We start from the raw sequence: 20,697 nt of genomic DNA on the forward strand, positions 1-20,697 counted from the left end.
TATTCCTATGGTCCCATAGCCATTTGTCCATGACGACCTGGACAGTGACATACACCCTCTCATTCTAACATCTTGTGTATGTGCAGTCAATGGGGGAAGGGAGAGTATTGTGACAATGATGCCCACCCCTTGGGGGAGAGGAATAAATGCTTTGTGGCATTCCCACACCTTTGGGCAGGTTATGTTAAAGGATTTATTAAAGCTAAATTTTACTACTGTATTCCCTCTCCATAGCCTCCCTGCAGCATTGATGGTCAGAGAAGATTCTGGCCAGCCACTACCTTCAGGGGAAGGACCTGCAAGACCTGGAGGCAGTTCCCACAATCAGTGGGAGCTGCCAGGAGAGGGTTTGTGGGGAGAGTGGGCTAAGCATGAGCGCGCAGGGCATGCTGGAGAAACCCCTGAGCCAGGAGGCAGCTTTTCGCCTCTCCTCTGGGGGTCTCCTCGTGAGCTGCTGTGGTGCAGAGCCATGGCAACTCACAATCAGAAAAACTGGGTTTGCAGAGCATTCACTCTGCAAACCCGGTTTAAGTGCTGGGCTATTTAAGCAGGTGACCTGCTTAAGAACCACCAGGCTCAGCTGCCTCCGCTAGCCCGATTTTCTCCCATCTTGCGAATAGCCTTCTGCTGTGCCAGTGGACCAGCCAGATCCTGCCCTATGCTGGCCACTATGCAACACAGCCCAGCTACGCAACAGGAGGTGCATGGACCATTTCCAGATTGCCAAGTACCTGATCATGCAGCATGCTTAGAGCTCACAGGCCACCTGCTTGCTGCTGTGTGAAATGGACCAAAGAGAGGGGGAAAGGCACGGGGAAGACAGGTAAGCCTTGCAAGAGGTCACAGCTCAGACACAGCAGGCCTACGAACACGTGTCTGAGCACACAGTGTGGGTCTAAAAAGAGGTCTTGTTGAGGACGGTCCTCCTCAACATATCAGAACCAGAGGTACCAACTCAGAAGTATGTGGAATATAGGCCTGTGTCTGATTTCATTTTATATTAAGAGTTCAATTAAATGCCTGAACTTGAGGTGAACATGATGCCCAGATCTCATGACTGCCTGGTAAATGATTTGTAGAGGCAGGGGTATTCTAGCATTGGTTATCAGTGTCTGTGGAAACTCACTGAGACAATTAGCCAGGCTTAATTACCAGTCTCACACTGCTGAAATTAACCTGCTGTCCAGTAATCCCCTTACCTCACTGACAGGATGCTTCTGCCTTAGTCAATGTGTTGATTAACTCGCCTCACACATGTGCCCCTTTTTGATGTTATTTTGAATATTCTTTTGTTATAAATACACACTAGATAGAGGTACACAAGAAATAATGTAATTGCTGTCTCACACAAATAGAACTAACTCTCTCACTAACTCCTGACTTTTAACACCTTTGGACCAGGCTAGGAAATCTGGGATGCAGATTTGGTTTGGGCAATGTCCCCTCCTCAAGATAGCAGCTAACAGAAGATGAGATTGAGATCTCTCTGGACTGACCAAATATCCTGAACTAATTTTGATAATTAAAAGACAATATTCAGAGGATAGCAGGAATAGATGCCTTTTGTGATCCAGAAGACTCAAATGAACATCAAAGGATGGAACCACTATAAGAAGGAGTCTCTGGACATGGCAGATTAGCAATCTTCTGCCTACAAGCAAGACTTGCTCATGAGTAATCCAAGAGTTTGCTGCCCAAGCCACGGGGCTAGAGGCAGGAACTCTTCCCATGGGAGAAGGGACTGTTTGTGACTTCTGCTGCGAAGTGAGAAGTCAAGACTTCCCCAGCCATGGTGCTCTGACTCTCAGCCATGCTCTGAGCAAACTGCATGCCTGATCCAAGAGCTCCAGCCAAAAGCTTCTCTCCTTCAGCTGAAAGATCCACCATTCTCCAGCCTCTGATCTGGGTAATATGCTGCCTTCACAAGCCTTGGATCCCTACTTTCCTCCTCCTTGCTAATCACTGCTACCCCCCTTCCTATGTCTCCCCCTCCTCCTTCTTTCTCTGCTTCTATCTAAACGTTTTATTTAGGATTTGTTAGATTGTTAGATAGCTGTAATTACTGATTGCACACACATATGTTAGTTAGGCACATTACACTACACCTTGAATTGGAAACATGTTTTTAATGTGGATTATTTTATCCTGATGAGCAACTTTTTATAATAAAGCCCATTGAACTTTCTGAGTGTGTCTCTCTCTATCTGTTTGCATGCCAAGATCCTACATGGTCACCATCTCCAAGAACCAACTTAATTTGTGTATGATGTGACTTTGCCTCTTTCCCTCTGAGCATGTACAGAGTGCAAAACCAGATATAGTTCACAACAGTCTCAGATCTCACTGTGAGGGAAGTGGTGGTGCTATTGAGTGGTCTTGATGCAGCAGCTGAGAGGAGGTTCAAGTAGTACACCACCTACCTAGAAAGCATGTCTGACTTTAAATCAGGAATCATGAACCAGCTGCCACCCTTTCCCCCTTAACAACAGCCACTCTACCAATCTCAGCTGCTGATGCCAGGGCCCTACCTGCCTGCATCACCAGGCTATTCCCAAGCCACTCTGGCCTCTCAAGGTGCTCAGGGCATGTTATTTGCTCCCCTGCAGGAGCACCTGCAGGCCCAGACACCCCCTACACCACTGCAAGGGACCTTCAGGCTTCCGCAGGGTGGGTGTTTGCCCTCCTTGCCAGAGACACCCTTAAGACCTCCTCCTGTGGGTCCACATGTAGGGCCATCAGGAGTCAGCCCTATGGGCATGGCTGGGCAGCAAGCCAGAACCTCTGTGTGTGCAGAGCCCATGGCCCCTGCGCCAGCCTCGTAAAAGCAGATACCCCAGGTCCCCGGTCAACCAGGAGAAGGGCCCTCTGGTGCAGCTGCACAATGGCCACCACACAAAGCCCAGAGTAAGCCAAGGTTCTTCCACTGCATGCCACCCCAAACCAGGAGCCTGGTTGGAAAGGGGATACAGTACAGAGATCTACTGCTCCAATCTTCTCCCCTCACAAAACCCCCAGAATTTTCAGCATGCTGAACGATGTCTTGGCCACTTCAGATTATTTGGCCACTTCAGATTATTATTAACTCCAGATTATCTGTAAACTAGTAACCAATAGAAACAGTCACTATACAAACCACTGAGGACCTCACCTTCCTTCCTTCCTTCCTTCCCTTCTTTGTGAGATCTGTCTGTTTACTCCTATTCCCTGTGGCCTGTTGTTTAGTCACTAGTAATCCTCCTCCTATCCTCTTAAGCCATTATCTTATCCTATGACTGCTAAGTTTAATAAACAGCCTTTGTTGGGAACTCTATGAAAACCTTTTTGAAACACAAGTATAACATATGTAGCAGATTACCCCAGTTCACAGAAAAGGCTGGTGTGTCAGCTCTCCCTTTACAGAAGCCATGTTTACTCTTCCTCAGTAAGACTTATTTTTCTGTGTGCTTAATAATGTTATCTTCAATAAAGCTTTCCACCAGTTTCTCTGGAACAGATGTTATGATAATTGGCCTGTAATTTCTTAGCTCCCACCACCACTAAGCTGGCTCACATTTTAAAAAATATTATTATACTGCTGTTCTCGCTATATGCTCTGGTACAGAGGCCACTCTTAATGGCATTGCATATTTTTTGTCAGGAGATCAACAATATCACAATTCAGTTCAAAAGATCTCTGGTCCAAAGATCTCTCAGGCGTATGCCATCCAAGTCCAGCAATTTGCTAATGTTTAATTTTTTAATTAGCCCTAGAATGTAATTCCTTTTTATTATCATTCATTTCTTCAAATGCCTTCTTGGAGAGGGAACAGTTCGGGTGTGGAATAGGGCTGTGCACAAAGCATTTCATGCATCGGTGGTGGGGGAGGGAGAGCAGTAGCTTTAAAAGGAGGCATGCAGGTCTTACCTGCTCCTCTGCTCCTCCGCTGCGCTGCCCCCCCCATGGCACTGTTGGTTCTAAAAGGCCATGCTGTGCAGCTGCAGTGCTACTCCCATCAGCACACACACACAGCATGCATGGCATGCATGCATGGTGACCATTTGTGTGGTCAGTTGCTGACCATGCAAATGACTGCCACACATGTGCAGTGGCCATGTAAGTGCCCACACTGCACACAGGCTTCTGGCAGCAGCACCACAGCTGCATGACTTTTTAGAACCAACAGTGCCGTGGTGGGATGGTGGAGGAGCAGGTAAGACCTACATGACTCCTTTTAAATCTACCGCTTACCCCCCACCAAAATGATTTGGCTACAGCAGCTCGAATCATGTTGGCACTTCTGTAGTGAGGCACCAAAACCATTCAAGAACATCCCTAGTGTGGTATCAATTTTTTGACATCTTTGGCAATGCAGATTAAAGCAAGTAATTCATCCAGCTTCTTTGCAGTCTCCCCATGTTTGTTTAGCATTCCCTTCACTCCTTGTCATCTAGTGGTCCACATAGTTTCCTGGCTGACTTCCTGCTTCTGAGATATTCAAAGAAATGTTAATTATTTTGATTCTTTTAGCAATATGCTCCTTGCAGACCTTTTCACTTGTACACTGTAACTGAAGTAAAAGCTGCCAGAGTTTGTAACTGTAGTACACCTGAATGTACAAAACCACTGTTAAGGGTCTAACGTTAACTCCAATTCTCCCCAACAAATTCTAATTGTGACCTGAGGTTTTCTCTAAGGTTCACTGCTGACAACAGCAGTTTTGCCACCAAACTGTTATGCCTGAAGGCAGACTCTACCCTCACCACTGTAAAGCGTCCATTTCCTAACTGCAGTAATAGAGGTGGCGACACAGACCTGCCCGATGATGCAGCTGCTTCATGCTTCCATCACTTCTCACTGGCAGCCACTCAGAAAACCAAACCTGCCCCTCCAACAGCTGGGTCACGCAGAGGCCAATTGTGCAGGCGCTGCAGCCTCCAAAATGGAAGGGAAGGCCTGAACAGGCTGAAGAGCCAGCCAGACAGCTGGTATGGGCATCAAGGGAGGCTGGTGGTGGGAGGGGGAACCTCCGCGGACCACCACCCCCGGAACCCCTCCCCCTGCCACCTCCAACAACTCCCCTGGAGGGGGTAAGTAAAAATAATGATTTTTAAAAATATATATATTTTAAAATATCTGCAACCCCCCCCCCCCAAAAAAAATAAAACAGTCGGGGGTGTTAGGTCCGAGGTTGGACCGAACAGGGGATGGTTCGATTCAATCCTGAACAGTCGAACCAAATCAGTTCGATGTGTAACACATTCGATGTCGAACCTTTTCACATGTCCTTAATAACATGTCTCCTGCCTGCCCGCATGTCCATGTGCACAGGTGTACCATTTCCAGTGCCTTGGAAAAGCCATCCTGGTCTCCATTGGTGTCCTGAGAATGGGGACTGGTGGAAAGGTGGAAAGGTCCATGCCTGTGTTCAGAAATGCAAGATGTAGAAATGCACTACAGAAAATTTCAGAGAAAAGAGAGAGTGGAAGTAATCTGTTGCTTCTTGACTACAGATTTTGCAGCAAAGGAATTGGAAGTTTGCAGTAACCAAAAGAATACTGACTCATTTGAATTGCAACAGTTGTCCAGTATGTGACCTTGTTTCTCCGAGAAAGTCATTCTTGCCAAGACATTAGGAGAGATAAAAAATGGAAGATAAGCTGCAGATCTGCATATGGTGGAAGGGCGGACCAGGAACCATGTTGCAACCATGTTGTGGGTCAGGAAGCTCAGTATTTGATGGCCTTGGGCTGCTATATAGTGGATGAATGTGGAAAACAGGGATGCTTATGACTGTAGTAGCAAATGTTACATGCAGCCCAGGCCTTGTTCCACTGTAGGCTCTTTGAATACGAGAGAATTGAGAAGGGTCTTGGTTTTTTTAAATAAATCTGTACCTCTATGTTTCCCATTTAGATGTGATTGAATAAATGCAATACTTTGAATATTATTGTACCAGTTCTGTTATCAAGCTAATAATTTAGCAGCACACTGTGCATCCAGTTTGTAATATACTCTTTTGTGTTTTCCATCCCACCCTTGTTCACTGGGAATTAGGCTTGTGCATTTTGATTTGGGGACAAAACGTTTTGTGCCCAAAAATGGCAATTTTGGAGGTTTTATAACCAAATCAAAATCAAGAATTAAGAAACAGAGATTTTTGTTTCCAAATCAAAATGACTGTGTTTCGGAGAGAACACTTTGTTCTTCAGGAAAGCATTGCAATTGAAATTGACTTCTCTGACTCTCTCCACTCCAGCTGAGGCACTGAATGATTAGCAGAAGATAAGATATGCAAAAAGCTGTTGAGCATGAATAGTTTAGTTAAGTATGTGTTGTATTCAGTGTGATTGAAATGCAAACTGACCTTGCAAAGGGATTTGGAAGACAGCATTTTGAGACAGAAATACCCAAATATCTTTGGGAGCTCAATACAACTCCAAAGCTCTTGCTAAAAGCCATGGTATAAATTTTGTGGAGAAGCTTTTTGAGAAGCTGGTTAGGAAAGTTCTGAAATTACACAGGTTTTTCTTCCCAAAGGTTTAGAAAGAATTTCTTGACTTGTTCTGGGGTCTTTTGAAGAGCTATTTTGTTTTTCTTCTGATTTTTATGAGTTATAGTGGTGTCTAAGTTTTGTTGCCCAAGTTGAGCAGTCTAATGTAATTTAGGCCACAATGTAATTTGGTGCGACATGATGTCTAAGCAAGTGATTCACAACTTTTGCCATTGCAGGGACAGGTCGTCCACATGGGACTACAGGAGACAAAAGGAGCGAGGTGGGGAACACATCTGTCAATCTATTGACATCTGCAGGAATCTTAGTTGCTTCTCTCTTTCTTGTAACCATGATCCATGATTTTGCACTTTCTTAAATGCAATGATGATAAATCTCAACAATTCTGAACAGTAGGCTGATTTGTTTGGGCTACAGCTCACTCCACTTCAGTTAAATGAAGATTTGAAGCTGTTCCATAGTACCAAGGCAGTTCATTGGTCTATCTTGCTATCTCAAATGACCTGTGGTCACTGTTCCATGGGGAGGGAATGTTTTTATTGAAAGATTGCTTGAATCCACAAATGGGTTGTGCTGCTGTGCTAGTGCCACAGGGACAGGTTCACACCCACTGCAAAATTCTCAAGTAACTGTGCCAAAAAATTAAGTGTCGTTGTTGTTCATCATTCTCTTCACTCTTTCAACTTGTTTATGTGGGGCTTCAGGGGCAAAACAGTGGGTTGGGTGGCAGTGCCCCAAGGGTGGTGCACCCAGATTCCAAATAGGGCAAAAGGCTCATTTCTTAGGAATTTTTGAGGTTTACGCGTCTTTAAGATTTTCCCCCAAAGGGAATAATGGAGGTTTCAGCAGCCCCATAACTCCACCTGGGGGGACTGGGGTGGCCCGAAGTGAGTGGTGGTGTAGTTCACAGAGGGTGCCAACTACCCCCCCGGATTGTTAACCCATTGGGGTACTGGGCTTTGTTGTTTCTGAGGTGTTGAGTTTAGATTCTCTGGTAGAAAATGAGATTTTTAATGAAAAAGCATGAATCCACTCTCATATGCTACTAGAGAATCTGCTCTCAGAACACCTCTAGAAGAACAAAACCCTGTACTTCATGGGTTGGCAACCCATTTGGGTGGTTGGCACCCTATGTGCACTACACTGCCACTTGCTCTGGACCACCCCAGTGTCCCTCATGTGGAGTTATGGGACTGCAGAAACCTCCATTATACCCTACGAGGAAAATCTGAAAGACACATAACTTCATTAATTCTTTAAAAATCAGCCCTTTGCCAAATTCCTCTGAAAAAATTGTGGTAGCTTCCTTGTACCAACTGGGCACTACCACCAACCACACTCCACTCTGGGCCACCCCTCTCTCCCCCACCCCCCGCATGAAGCTATACTTTTCCTGAAACCTCCATCATACCTTATGGGGGAAATTTGAAAGATGCACAAACTTAAAAAATTCACCAAAAATCAGCCCTTTGCCCAATTCCTCTGAAAAAATTGTGGTAGCTTCCTTGTACCAACTGGGCACTACCACCAACCACACTCCACTCTGGGCCACCCCTCTCTCCCCCACCCCCTGCATGAAGCTATACTTTTCCTGAAACCTCCATCATACCTTATGGGGGAAATTTGAAAGATGCTCAAACTTAAAAAATTCACCAAAAATCAGCCCTTTGCCCAATTCCTTTGAAATTTTTGTGGTAGCTTCCACTCATTGGGCACTATACCCCCACCCACTCTTTTGACCATGTGACTCATTTTTTAATCTGAATTAATTTGGATTCAGATTCGGATTAATTTGAATACAAAACAAAACTGGGGTGATTCAGAAGGCTTAATTTTAGACAAAATACAAAATGGGGTTGATTCAGATTTGGTAAAATCAAAACAGAAAAAACACAAAACGTGCAACCCTACTGGGAATAATTGTTGCTTTCTTTTAATAGGATTACAGTGTTATTTCTTGTTTGATTGTATTTTATGTTTACAGCATTGGAAGCTGAGCTTGCCAGAGCAGCAGCAGCAGCAGCAGAACTGATAGCTTGCTTTACCTGGTTGCTTTGCCAAGCAACTCATATGACTGGCAAGGAGGGAAGCACCTGTAGAAGGAAGCAATCACTGCATTTATTTATTTATTTGTTCAATTTGGAGCACACCAAAATGTTCTAGCTTGTCATGTATATTTCATTTCTCTAGTTTATAATTTTTTAAGGTCCCAACAGGGACCCTGTAGCATAATTTTTAAAAAATAAGAAATAATTTCTACTTAAATCAATGATTTCCTCATTCATTTCCAAAGTATGTGGCCATGGAACTACTCAGGAGTTACTCCAAAGGATTACTTAATTTCAGAAAGGCTCCTCAGAAGTATTATAATCTGGATGTACAACATTGTGCTTAGTTGCATACATACCTGGGAGTAAGTCAATTGAACGTATAAGACTTCCTTGCAAGTAAATATGTGCTTACACAGCTATTAAAATTAGGCAGGCATAAAGTGCTTAGCTAACCTCACCACAAAGCTTGAATTACTATTTTATTTCCAGCTCTTTTAGTATTTGTTTGCCTAACGAACTAAGATTACCAAACCAGCCTGTAATTTTCTATATTGTGACAGAGGCTGTGTTGTATCTACAACCACATGTTGATATTTTTAAAACTCAGAGTTAATTACAGTAATTCCTACTCAGACAGCATTTGCAGAATAAAGCAAAAACAGATTGTTTTGCTTTGAAGGATCTGAATATATTTTCTAATGAAGCACAGAAAGCAGTCAAGATATTGTTTGTGTATTTATAATTTGCAGACTGCCTTAATATTAATATTTAGCTTTTGATGTTATATTTAAATCACACCTGTGCCAGGCCCTAAAAGGCATGGGGCAAAAATTTTGGGGAAGGTATTTATGACAATGTGTACCATATTTCCTATGCCAATTTAATAGAACAGTGCACAGTGCACAAGAGGGTTTGAGGTGTACTGTTTGAAGATGAGGGACTACAGAGATGGGTTTTACATGAATCTGCCAATTCAAAAATTGTGGAGAGACTAGGAAATAGGCAGTTGAAGAGTATGGTTGTCAGTCCAGATGGTGAAAAAAGTAAATATCCATCACCAAAGAAGTGGAAATAGAGGATGCTTTTCACCAAAAAGAGTCTCCAAAAAGTCTCCACTTCATGTAAATTTGCATGTGTTTATTAGGGATGTGCATAGAACCAGTTTTGAGGTCTTTTATGGGCATCCAAAATGGTCTGAACGGCAGGTAGTTCCACAGGTTCAACAGCGTGTGTGTGTGTGTGTGTGTGTGTGTGTGTGTGTGTGTGTGTGTGCGCAGTTTTAAGGGCAGGGGAAGATACACTTATTCCGCCCCCCTGCTGCGTTTCCCCTGCTGGTGCTCAGTTTCTTAAACATTGATTGAGGCAGTAGCATACCTCCCTGCCGCCCCCTTCACTATGTTTTCCGGAAGTACCCGGAAGTAGTGGATGCACCTGTGCATGTGTGCATGTCATGTGAGTATGTGCACATCACCTTAAAGGCAGGGAGAGCCACTTCTGGCCATGCTTTGAATGCAGCACTGGCCAGCTAACTTTTGAATGGGGCCACGCAGTGATTAAAGAGCAGGCCTTCTCTGTAGTCGCTCCTGGGCTGTGGAATGCACTTCCTATAGACATTCGTGGTTTAACATCTTTATCAGCCTTTAGAAGAGTCCTTAAGTCACACTTTTTTTAGCCAGGCTTTTAATAATCTCTGAATGTTTTAAATTTTTAATTGCTGCTGCAATTATGTGCCTTCTTACCTGGGAGTAAGACCCACTGAAATCAGTACAACTTAGTTCTGAGTAAGCATCATAAAATCAGACTGCACCGCTGCAGATCATGTTCCATTGAAACTAGGAAAAAGTATTGCTTTTAATGGTTTTATATTGTACCACAAGTTTGATGGAGAAAGAAGGAAATGGCCCCACAACTATGTGCTGGCAACTGCAACTGAAACAAGGAACCCACAAATGGGGAAGAGAAATACAATGCTTGAGCAGGCCAGCAAGGCCACCAGAAGAAATCAGTCATTGTTCCAAGAAAGAAACAAGGATAGGTAATCAGTAAGAACAAGACTTGAAATCAGCCTGTACCCTGTAGTTATTCAGTAACTAGTTATTCAGTTGCAGTCCAATCATGGATATAGGAAACATTTCCCAATACTTGAATGAGTTTCAGGGATGTAGCTAGAAGTTCCATGGGGAAAATATCTTCATGAGGCTGAAGTGCAGATATCCAGGAACAGAGCAGAGATTATGGCCCATCAGCCATGGCAGTGCACATGTAAAGTTTTATGTCCTGTGAGTTCTTCCTCCTTGGACCATCACATTTCTCATGAAATAAGCTCTGTGTCACTGGATCTCCATGCTTAGAAAAGCCACACCTGGTTAATTTCTGTCTGTAAATTAACATGGGCTCTACCAAGAGAGATGTGCCGGCCTGAGTTCTACATTCTGTTCTTGAAGAAGTAAGAAGCCAAAGGACATTGTGTGTGTGTGTGTGTGTGTGTGTGTGTGTGTGTGTGTGTGTGTGTTTTAAATTTGTACAGCTGTGAAGCTTCCAGTCTCCCAAGCATAAGCAATAGTAAAGCACGTACATGCAGCTTTGCAAACTCCACTTTGAGTAATTACAGTGCTGCTTTTAAAAGCATCTAATCAAAAGATCGGGGGTCTATACAGGTGTGTGAATAACTGCAGGAGAACCTTCCAGAGACAAACCTAATAGTACTTCTTTAAAATACTAGTAATAATAAACCACTACATCCTTCACAGGACCAAACTAGCTGTTACAAGCAAATGTGTAAGATTATCCCCAACAGTTATTTTTCTGAGCAGTAAAAATCACTTCTGGAGGGACAACTGGAGAGGGTGGCAACACTTAATCCTTTTGCTACATGCCATTTCCCTACTTCAAATTGCATCCCTGTCTTTTTCTGAAATGCACGGTTGCTGCTGTGCTTGGTTGCAGTCTTCAGGCTACATTAATTTCAAAAGAACTTTCTTCCAAGTTAATTTCAGTGGAAGAGGATGTTAGTCCTATAGAGCTGTCAGTGATTGACTAGGAGAGGGATCTTGGAGTCGTGGTGGACAGCTCGTTGAAAGTGTTTACTCAATGTACCGCAGCTGTGAAAAAGGCCAATTCCATGCTAGGATCATTAGGAAGGGGATGGAAAATAAAACTACTAATATTATAATGCACTTATACAAAACTATGGTGTGGCCACACCTGGAGTGCTGCATACAATTCTGGTCACCACATCTAAAAAGGACATTGTAGAAATGGAAAAGGTGCAGAAGAGGGCAACCAAGATGATCAGGGGCCTGGAGGACCTTCTTTATGAGGCAAGGCTACAACACCTGGGGCTTTTTAGTTTAGAAAAAAGATGACTGCAGGGAGACATGATAGAGGTATATACAATCATTATATCCATAAAAGTGGATAGAGATCATTTCACACACATAACACTAGAACCAGGGGTCATCCCATGAAATTGATTGCTAAGAAAGGAAGTACTTTTCCACAAACGGAACAAACGGAAGTACTTTTTCACACAACACATAATCAACTTGTGGAATTCTCTGCCACAAGATGTGGTGTTGGCTACTAGTTTGGATGGCTTTAAAAGGTGGTTGGATAACTTCATGGAGGAAAGGTCTATCAACGGCTACCAGTCTGAGGGTTACAGGCCACCTCCAGCCTCATAGGCAGGATGCCTCTGAATACCAGTTGCAGGGGAGTAACAGCAGGAGAGAGAGGGCATGCCCCCAACTCCTGCCTGTAGGCTTCCAGTGGCATCTGGTGGGCCACTGTGTGAAACAGAATGCTGGACTAGATGGGCCTTGGGCCTAACCCAGCAGGGCTGTTCTTATGTTCTTATCTATGGAACTGGACAAAGTGAGTTGAAATGCAATACACCATAATAAATGTTTGCTGATTGAGGTTATGAATGTTTACTCACAAGTAAGTCCCACTGACTTTAGTAAAATTTACTTTCAAGTAAATATGCATAGGATTGCACTATACTGGTTAAAGGTCTGGTTTGTTAATCACTGAGGCTGTTCTCTCAAGCAGCCAAGAGCGGACTTAGGCAGCCAAGCCTGCGAGAAGCAATGGCAGTCAAGTGGCTGTGGGTGCTGCTGCTGTGGCAAACCCATCTGTGGAGCCTGCAGTTTAAACATGGTTAAGGCCCCATTTTGTAGACCACCTGCCAGACCTGGCTGCTTGCAGGAAGCTTGCAGGGCTCCCAACCAGTGCTGGGGGATACCAACAATGTGGACAGAACGCATTCCAACCCCCAACCCTCCTCACTGCTGGAGTTAGTGGAGGATTGTCTGGATGTGCCATCCGCTCACCCAGCACCTTCCATGGATCGTCTGTGGGGAAGGTAAGGTGACAAAACCTTCCTCCCCACCTGACCTCCAAGGCCTTCTTACAGATCGTGAGAAAGGTTTATTGTGTACCAGAAGCCTTCAACCAAATAGCTGGCTAGTTAATTCAAATCCATATTGAAATCCAGTTCCTGTTCCCCACCACCACCTTTGATTGCTTCTTGGCCCTTGCTGCCCACTTAGGGATGGCAAGTTGCAATGCTGCAGTGACAACCTTTTCTCCAGATACTCTCTCTATCATTTTGGTGCCTTACCTCCTGGGATGATTTCTAAGTCTTTATCCTCTCCCAGAAATTCCTGTGTGAATCTTTAATCCCAGCCAAACTGGACACTATCCCTTTCCTCACAGAAGCTAAAAAAAATGCTATCTGAGAAACTGGAATGTTTTGTGATGTCATGCCGGTTCAGCCACTTACTGCAAGAAGATCTGGAAAAGAAAGAAGGGCTCAGCCTGCCATTAGCCCTGAGGAAACTGTGGTGGTGGGAATAACCATCAAAGGACATCACTTTGTTCCCTCTCACAGTTCACAGATGCTAGAGGAGGAAGGACTCAAGGCCAAACTAAATGTGGTTTCAGATTCATCATTTGGTCTTGTACATTTGGTAGGTTTTAAAATATATATATAGCAGCCATGTGGGGATGTAATCTGGATCCGGTTTATAGTGTGGGGAGAGGGGAAAGGTGATTTAATCCCTCCCCTACTTTCATCTTCCCTGGGTGGGCTCACAGTGTGACTCTGTATCAGGACAAATAAACGTTCAATACATTCTAATCAGCTATACAGTGGTCCCTCGGCTTACGAACTACTCGACATAAGTATTTTTCGAGTTACAAACGGCAGTTTTAGATCCGGTTTTAGATGCGGTTTTTTTGACTTACAAATTTTTAGATGGGGTTTCCTCGACTTACGAATTTTACATGCGGTTTCCTTGACTTGCCTGCCTGTTTACTGCCTGTTTATTCTTGAAAAGAAATGTTCCTGTGCAGTTTGCAAGCCTTACTGGGGGTCTGGGTCTTTTTTCTAGGCTCCGGAACGCATTAATCCGTTCCCAATGCATTCCTATGGGAAACTGCTTTTCGACTTACGAACTTTTCGACTTACAAATGTGCATTCGGAACTGATTAATTTCATAAGTAGAGGGACCACTGTATTACAATACACAAATACATTGGAGCAGCTGCAGATTTCAGATGGCAGTTGCTAATTACAAATATTTACATTGTGTTCAAAATGCTCATTTTGTGGCAACCAGGAGGCCTTAATTATATCAGTTATTATGGCTAATGGTTGCAAGAAAGCATCTTTTCAGGAGAAATATTCAGCAGTCACCTGACCATCATCTCCAGTGGCTTGTATTTATCATTGTTACAATTAACTTTTAAAATCATTATTACAACTAGATTAAATTGAATGGGTATTTTGTTTATACTTTGAGTAATTTTCTTCATCAAGTCAGCCAGTCATTAAGAATTTGAATATAGAGGCTAAAATCTTCCACACATTGCTCCTATGGCGGAGCATTGCGGCTGGGTATGATGGGAGTTGTAGTCCAATAACATCTGGGAACCCAAATTCTTATGAAATTCATATTTATTTGTAAAGACTTCATTCTTCTAATGCCAACACATTTCATTTAGCCATCAAAAGAAATCAGAAAGGATCTATTATTATGACTGAAAGTGGTGGATATATTGGGCTATTTGTGTGGATAGCTATATGGAACTTCTGTGTTCAAGGGCATTCTCTATTTTATCAGATGCTGGAGTCAACAGAGAATTCTCTGTTCAAGAAAACATGTACATTGTAACAAAAGAGTTCACAAACAGCAGTATGATGATCTGTTTATTAGGTAGCTGAATGGAAGGATAATCACTTTGCTATTTGTGAACTGTATTGCTACAGACTGCATAATTGGCTGCTATATTTTATTAATTTGCACTGCAGATTTTGATAATAATGTATAGGATTCGGATTTTCAGATTGGCTATGTTGCACTCACAGTTATTAATATCAGATTCTGTCACACATATGTACATCCACAAAGTTCTGTTTGTTTATTTTCAATTAAGTGGGGGCTCTTGTTGCTTTTGGTTCCTGTCATAGCTGCAGATTGGGGATAAACTGCATGCAAAAATGTGTAGTTTTGCACAATATGTGGTTGAAAAGGGGCTTCTGTCTTTAATCTATGTCAGCATTGCAAAGATAACATGATGATACCTAGACAATCACTCCAGCTACTGCTTGCATTTTTTCAATATGACTTATGTATTGATTGTTGTTGAAAAGAGCTGGTATGCAACAGACAGATGTGCTTCATCACCAACTTAAAGCATGACAGGATTCATTGAATGTGATGGGAAGAATTTTCCCAGCAATGAGAAACCTACACGATGAGCATTTCTTCTGCAACATCCATTCTCTGTTGTACTGAAGGATCTAATCAGTACTTTGGTCTTGTTTTATAACTTTAGGGGTGCTTTGCAAATACAACAACAACAGCTCTAGGGTTACAAAGCTACGGGGACAAAATTATGTTTTTCCTTGTAGGACAAAATTATGTTTTTCCTTGTAGGATAATACATTGAATAAAACAAAGTTTTCAAGCTTGCAATTTTCCTTCCTATAATGCAGGCATTTCACTTCACTGATTGTTGCAAATGCAGTAGCAGACTGAAAGACCCTCTGCTGTGGATCAGTTAGGCTCATTCTCTGTATGGGAATTGGACTAGATTATTCTTGATGTCTCTTGTTGTTCTGTGATTATGCATTGGATTAAAATACAGCTTTGCAAATGAAGGGCATCCTTTTCCAACATGCAGCCTGCTGCAGTAATATTTATGTTTAAATGTATGCATATTGAAGAGGACTTAAATATGCATACGACTGCAGTCTTAAGCAAATAAACTGGACTCCAGAAACCTTGCACAGCTAATCTCCTCCATGCATTCAGTCTTTTGGAACAGTGGGCACCGGCCAATCAAAATCAAGCACTTTTGCACCTCATTGCTTTCAATAAGAGTTAAGCATATTCTTAAATTATTTTCATCGAGGTTTAAGAGACTTAGAAATGGTAGATCATGCTCAGTGGCTGCACAGGAAGCTTTGTGGTAGTTGGTGAGTCTGAATGTCACCTGCCTTTCTAACAGCTAATGCTGTACTTGGTACTGATCATGTCTGTTGTGATCTTGAGACAACCATCCTGTGTCTTCTCTGTACCACTTCTTGCTTCACACTTCATGGCTCACTGCCCCCATTCCTAAAACTTGTATGTTGCTCATCACTTCTGTCCTCACATCCTACTGAACTTCCTACATAGTCATCCTATCTTTTGACTGAACACATGACATAGATAATATGGTAGATCTATTAACTATATTTCCATTTTGTTCTTATGCATCTTTCTGTTAATTTGCTTCTTGGACAGAGCTGACCTTCACCATGTAGCTGAAGAACCAGCATTAAAAGAGTACAATGTGAATTGTGGAAGAAAATAAAAATCCTATTTTCCCCTAATGGCCAGAGAAAAAAATGACTTTGCTGCATTAGTTCAACTAATCCTTGATATATTTGTACTGGCAATATATGCATGAATTTCCTGCTCTTGTAAACTTGCCAATGCCAAAATCTAAGAGCCCTTTATCATGATTAGTGAGAAGCATAGGTGTGCACAAAACCAGTTAGTTTGGGTGGTTGGTTTGAATTCAAACCAACCAGGGTGGGTAGGTTTGGTTTTGGTTTTGCTTGAACTCCCCGCACCCCAGTTTGTTTCAAATTCAAACCCAACTCAAACAGGCAATGCTGTACACAGTGTCTCTGACATGAGCTCCCTGCATCTCACATACAGGGAGGGAACCACCATCTGGCTGAAGGTGGTTCTTGAGGCGCTTGTATAGCCGGGCATGAGTGTCTGGATAATCCGGCGGAAGCTGGAGTTCTCGACCACCTGAAAAGGTTGGTCATCAGTGGCTATCATGTCCCCTATGAGGCAGGTGAGGAAATGTGGGTCCACCTGACCAGGATGCTTCTTGCCTGGTGCCTGTGTCCACCGCTTGACTGGCATCATGCCCTGCTTCAAGGAAGCTGGTGTGCAGCCCTTGTCAGCACTAGTTGCAGGCACACTAGGTGAACTAGCACTGTCAGTGAAGGTAAGGAGATCCGGGTGATGCCATTGCATGTGTCACCACATGGAGGTAGTCCCCAGATGCTTGGCCATCTTGGTCTGCTTTCATGATGGTGGATCTACTGGGGCCGTTGGTGGTCGCCTGCCTCCATCACACCTCCTCCACCCTCTGTGCCAGAAGAGGTGCCCGGCTTAGACTGAGGGGGCACCTCTGCCTCAGCAGCAGAACCTTCCTCCTCAGAGTCAGACTTGGCCTCTTGGCCCTGGAGCACCCACAGCTGGACTCCGCCATGATTTGGGCATCATAACGGGGGCCACTGAGTGGTGAGAGGAGGGGTGGTGGGAACAGTCTGGCTGCACTCCCAGCCGTCAAACCCTTGCCTTTCACCTCCACCATGGAAGTGGTTTCCCTGGCAGGAGAGCCCCCCACACTGTACGGGGTGGCAGCACTTGCAGTGCACCTGGACCTGGACCTGCCTCTCTTCCGGAGAGGAGAGCCTTTGCACCACTACCTCTCCGGGGGTAAAGAATTTAGTGAGCTGTACCTGTGCCCTCCTCTCTGCCCTCTGCCCTCCTCTACCAGCTGGGACACCCCTCCCTCCTCTGCTTGTCATGCTGCTCTGAGCCTTGTTCTGAACATGGTGCTCAGACATCTTCTCAATCCTCAGGGGCTTTTTAAAAAAACACAGATTTTTTAAAAAAAATTGTTTGGGGGAACCTAAAAAACTCAAACCAAAAAACCCCTTAATTAAACACACCTACCTACCGACTGCACCTACAACAACAACACAATACAATGGGGGGGGGGGGCAATTAGTGAACCTGAGAAAACAAGAAACCTGTTTAAAAAAAAAAAAACCCAGAAAAAAATACCTCCCCCAAACCTAACCAAGGAGGCCCTATTTAATAAAAACTAAGGGCAAAGAGGGCAACATAAAACAATCACTTACCCCCCTCGTAGTCCTGAGCTCTTCTGCCCCAGATGCAGCACACACACAGGCCAGGGCGGGGCGACCTGACTAGTGGCAGCAGCACAATCACTTGGGATGAGGAGTTAGTGTAGCTGTGGGCTACCCACCCAAACAAACAAATTAAAATAAACACTGAGTAAAATAAAATAAAATGCTGGGGGGGGGATTTTGAGAAACTGCTGGGAAAAGGTAAGGGGGAACAGTGGGGAAGCCTAGGCCTGTGGAGAGGATAGGCCACCCAGCCATAGGGGTGTGTCCGAACCGGTCTGGAGGCCATTCTAAAGGCCTCCGAACTGTCCGGACCGCTTCGGACCTGGCCGGTCTGGGTCCGGGTGGGGGGTCTTCCTTTAAGGGCGGGAGGGCTTGCTTACCCCTCCCACCTCTTTGCTGTCCGCCCTCCCTCCCTCCCACCCGCCGCCCCCCCGAGTGCTCACCACATTGTTTTCCAAAAAAGAGAGGAGCTCGCGAACAGAGCTCCTCTCTCGGCAAAGTCTCGGGCCCAACTCGGGCCTTGGGCGCGCGCGCGTGCGATAGGACACCTGATGGAACTTCCGCCGGAGGCCCGGTCTACCCACCGGGACGAGGCCGGGTAGACCGGGCCTCCGATCGGGCAGTAGTTTACTTTTGGCCCTAATCCGCTCACGGGGGGGCGGCAGGGGCGGCTGGTTTCCAGCACCCCAATTACACAGTAGAATACGGGTGCTGGAGGGGGCAAAGAGGCAGGAGGGGTAAGCAAGCCCTCCCCGCCCTAAAAGAAAGGCCCCCCTTCAGTGCCGGTCCGGACTGCTCCGGACCATGCGCATCTCTACCCAGCCACTGCTGGAGCAAGCAGTGTGCTTTTTAAAAAGCACCTGCTTGAGAGAAAAACAGCACACACACACACCCCAAAAAAATCCAAAATGGAATTAACTAGGGACTGAGGCTGCTGGGGACACAGCCAACCCAGCCTGAGGTGGGGGAACAGCCAGTCAGTCAGCAAAAAGGAAGGGAGTGGGGTGATTAAAAAATTGGCCAGAGGCCTCAGGCCAAAGGTGCCTCCCTGGCAGTGGCTAGCTGGGCAGAGCAGGAGGAGACACTTAGTCACTGCAGGGTGTGGGGAATCCAAAAGGGACATCACAGCAGCCACACACAGCCAGGAAAAATATACTTTAAAAAAGAAGGGGAGTTGGGGGGGAGAGGAAAAAGGCCCAGCAGAGCACAAGCAGGACACCAAGTCACAGACCTCAGCAGCAGCAGACACTAGAGCAGGGCTGCACAACTCAAATACCCTAGCGGGCCGGAACCATCCACAACTTGGTGTGCAGGAGCCGAGGTCAATTTTTAGTACATTATTACATTAAAATTAAAAATCTTATTAGTTACTTGGGGATCTATTCCCCCTATCAATGGACTCATAGTTTTAACCAAGGATAGTGGTCAGAAAACAGGACCTGTCCCTGCTCAATCAGTGGGGCCCCTGGAAGGCCTGCCAGCCCCAAACAAATGCCAAGTTCTCTCCTCTCCCTAAATCAGTGGTCGTTGCTTTCAGGCTGCAATCCTCAGCATGTTTACATGGGAGTAAGCCTCAGTGGGTACACCATAGAACATCTTTCTGAGAAAACTTGCCTAGGATGGTGCTATAAGGCAGTTTCCAACTTCTGTGTTGCTGCAGGAGATATGGGGGGCCAGTAAAAAAAAGTCCCTGCAGGCCAAATCCGGCCCCCATGCTTTATGTTGTGCAGGCCTGCACTAGAGACAGACAGAGGCAGCACTCCAGGGACAGCCAAAAATCAGCAACCAGGCAGCTCTTTCTCTCTCACCTCAGTGAAGCAGAGTGATTTTGCAAGGCTGGTGCTGTCCTTTCAATATAAGTTAAATCTCCCTCCTTTTGAGCCCCCACCTTTGTCCCTCTCCCAGGGCCAATAGGGTGCCAGTACTCCTGCACTGGCAGCACTGCAAAACCTACCAGAGGGCCAGACACATCTGGCCAATCAGGGAAGCAGAAGCTTGACTAATCCTGCCCTGCTAACTAAGCAAAGAGGCATCTTTCAAAGTGGTGATTCTCTTATATTGGGGGAGAGAAACTGGCCCTTTCCAGCCCCAGCACAGCATCCCTCCAGTAGCTGTTTCTGGTATGTGCCTTAAGTTACTTTTTAGCTTGTGAGCCCTTTGAGGACAGGGAACCATCTTCTATATGTATTATTTATTTTTCTATGTGAACTGCTTTGAGAACTTTGGTTGACAAGTGGTATATAAATATTGTAGTAATAGTAGTAGCAATCACAGCAAGTGACATGTGTCACAAAATGGCCACTGGAACCTAAAATGGAGGCTTGAGCCTTTGAGCCTATTCGAACCGGATCGAATAGTACCAGGCTCGGTTTGGTTAGAACCCAAACCAGCATTGCCATATGAATGCAGTGTTTGGTCCGAGTTCGAACTTTCAAACTGAACCAGTTTGAATTTGAACCAGTTTGCACAGCCCTAGTAAGCAAGGGCTTGGGAGCGCGCAGGGAGGAAGCCTTGAAAAGTTTACCTCCCCCACAGACAATCCCTCCATCTATGCTTGGCACAGAGATCATGTGACCAGATGTGCAGCTGCCTCCTCTGGCAGTGCAGAGGGTTGGAGCCCGGTGTCAGCACAGGGTTTTTCTGGAAGTCAGTCAGGGTACCTAGGAACAGGGACAAATTGAATGCATTGGCTAAGCCTGCTTCA

The sequence above is a fragment of the Hemicordylus capensis genome, chromosome 3 (genome assembly GCF_027244095.1).
Source record: "Hemicordylus capensis ecotype Gifberg chromosome 3, rHemCap1.1.pri, whole genome shotgun sequence".
Lineage (NCBI taxonomy): Eukaryota > Metazoa > Chordata > Lepidosauria > Squamata > Cordylidae > Hemicordylus > Hemicordylus capensis.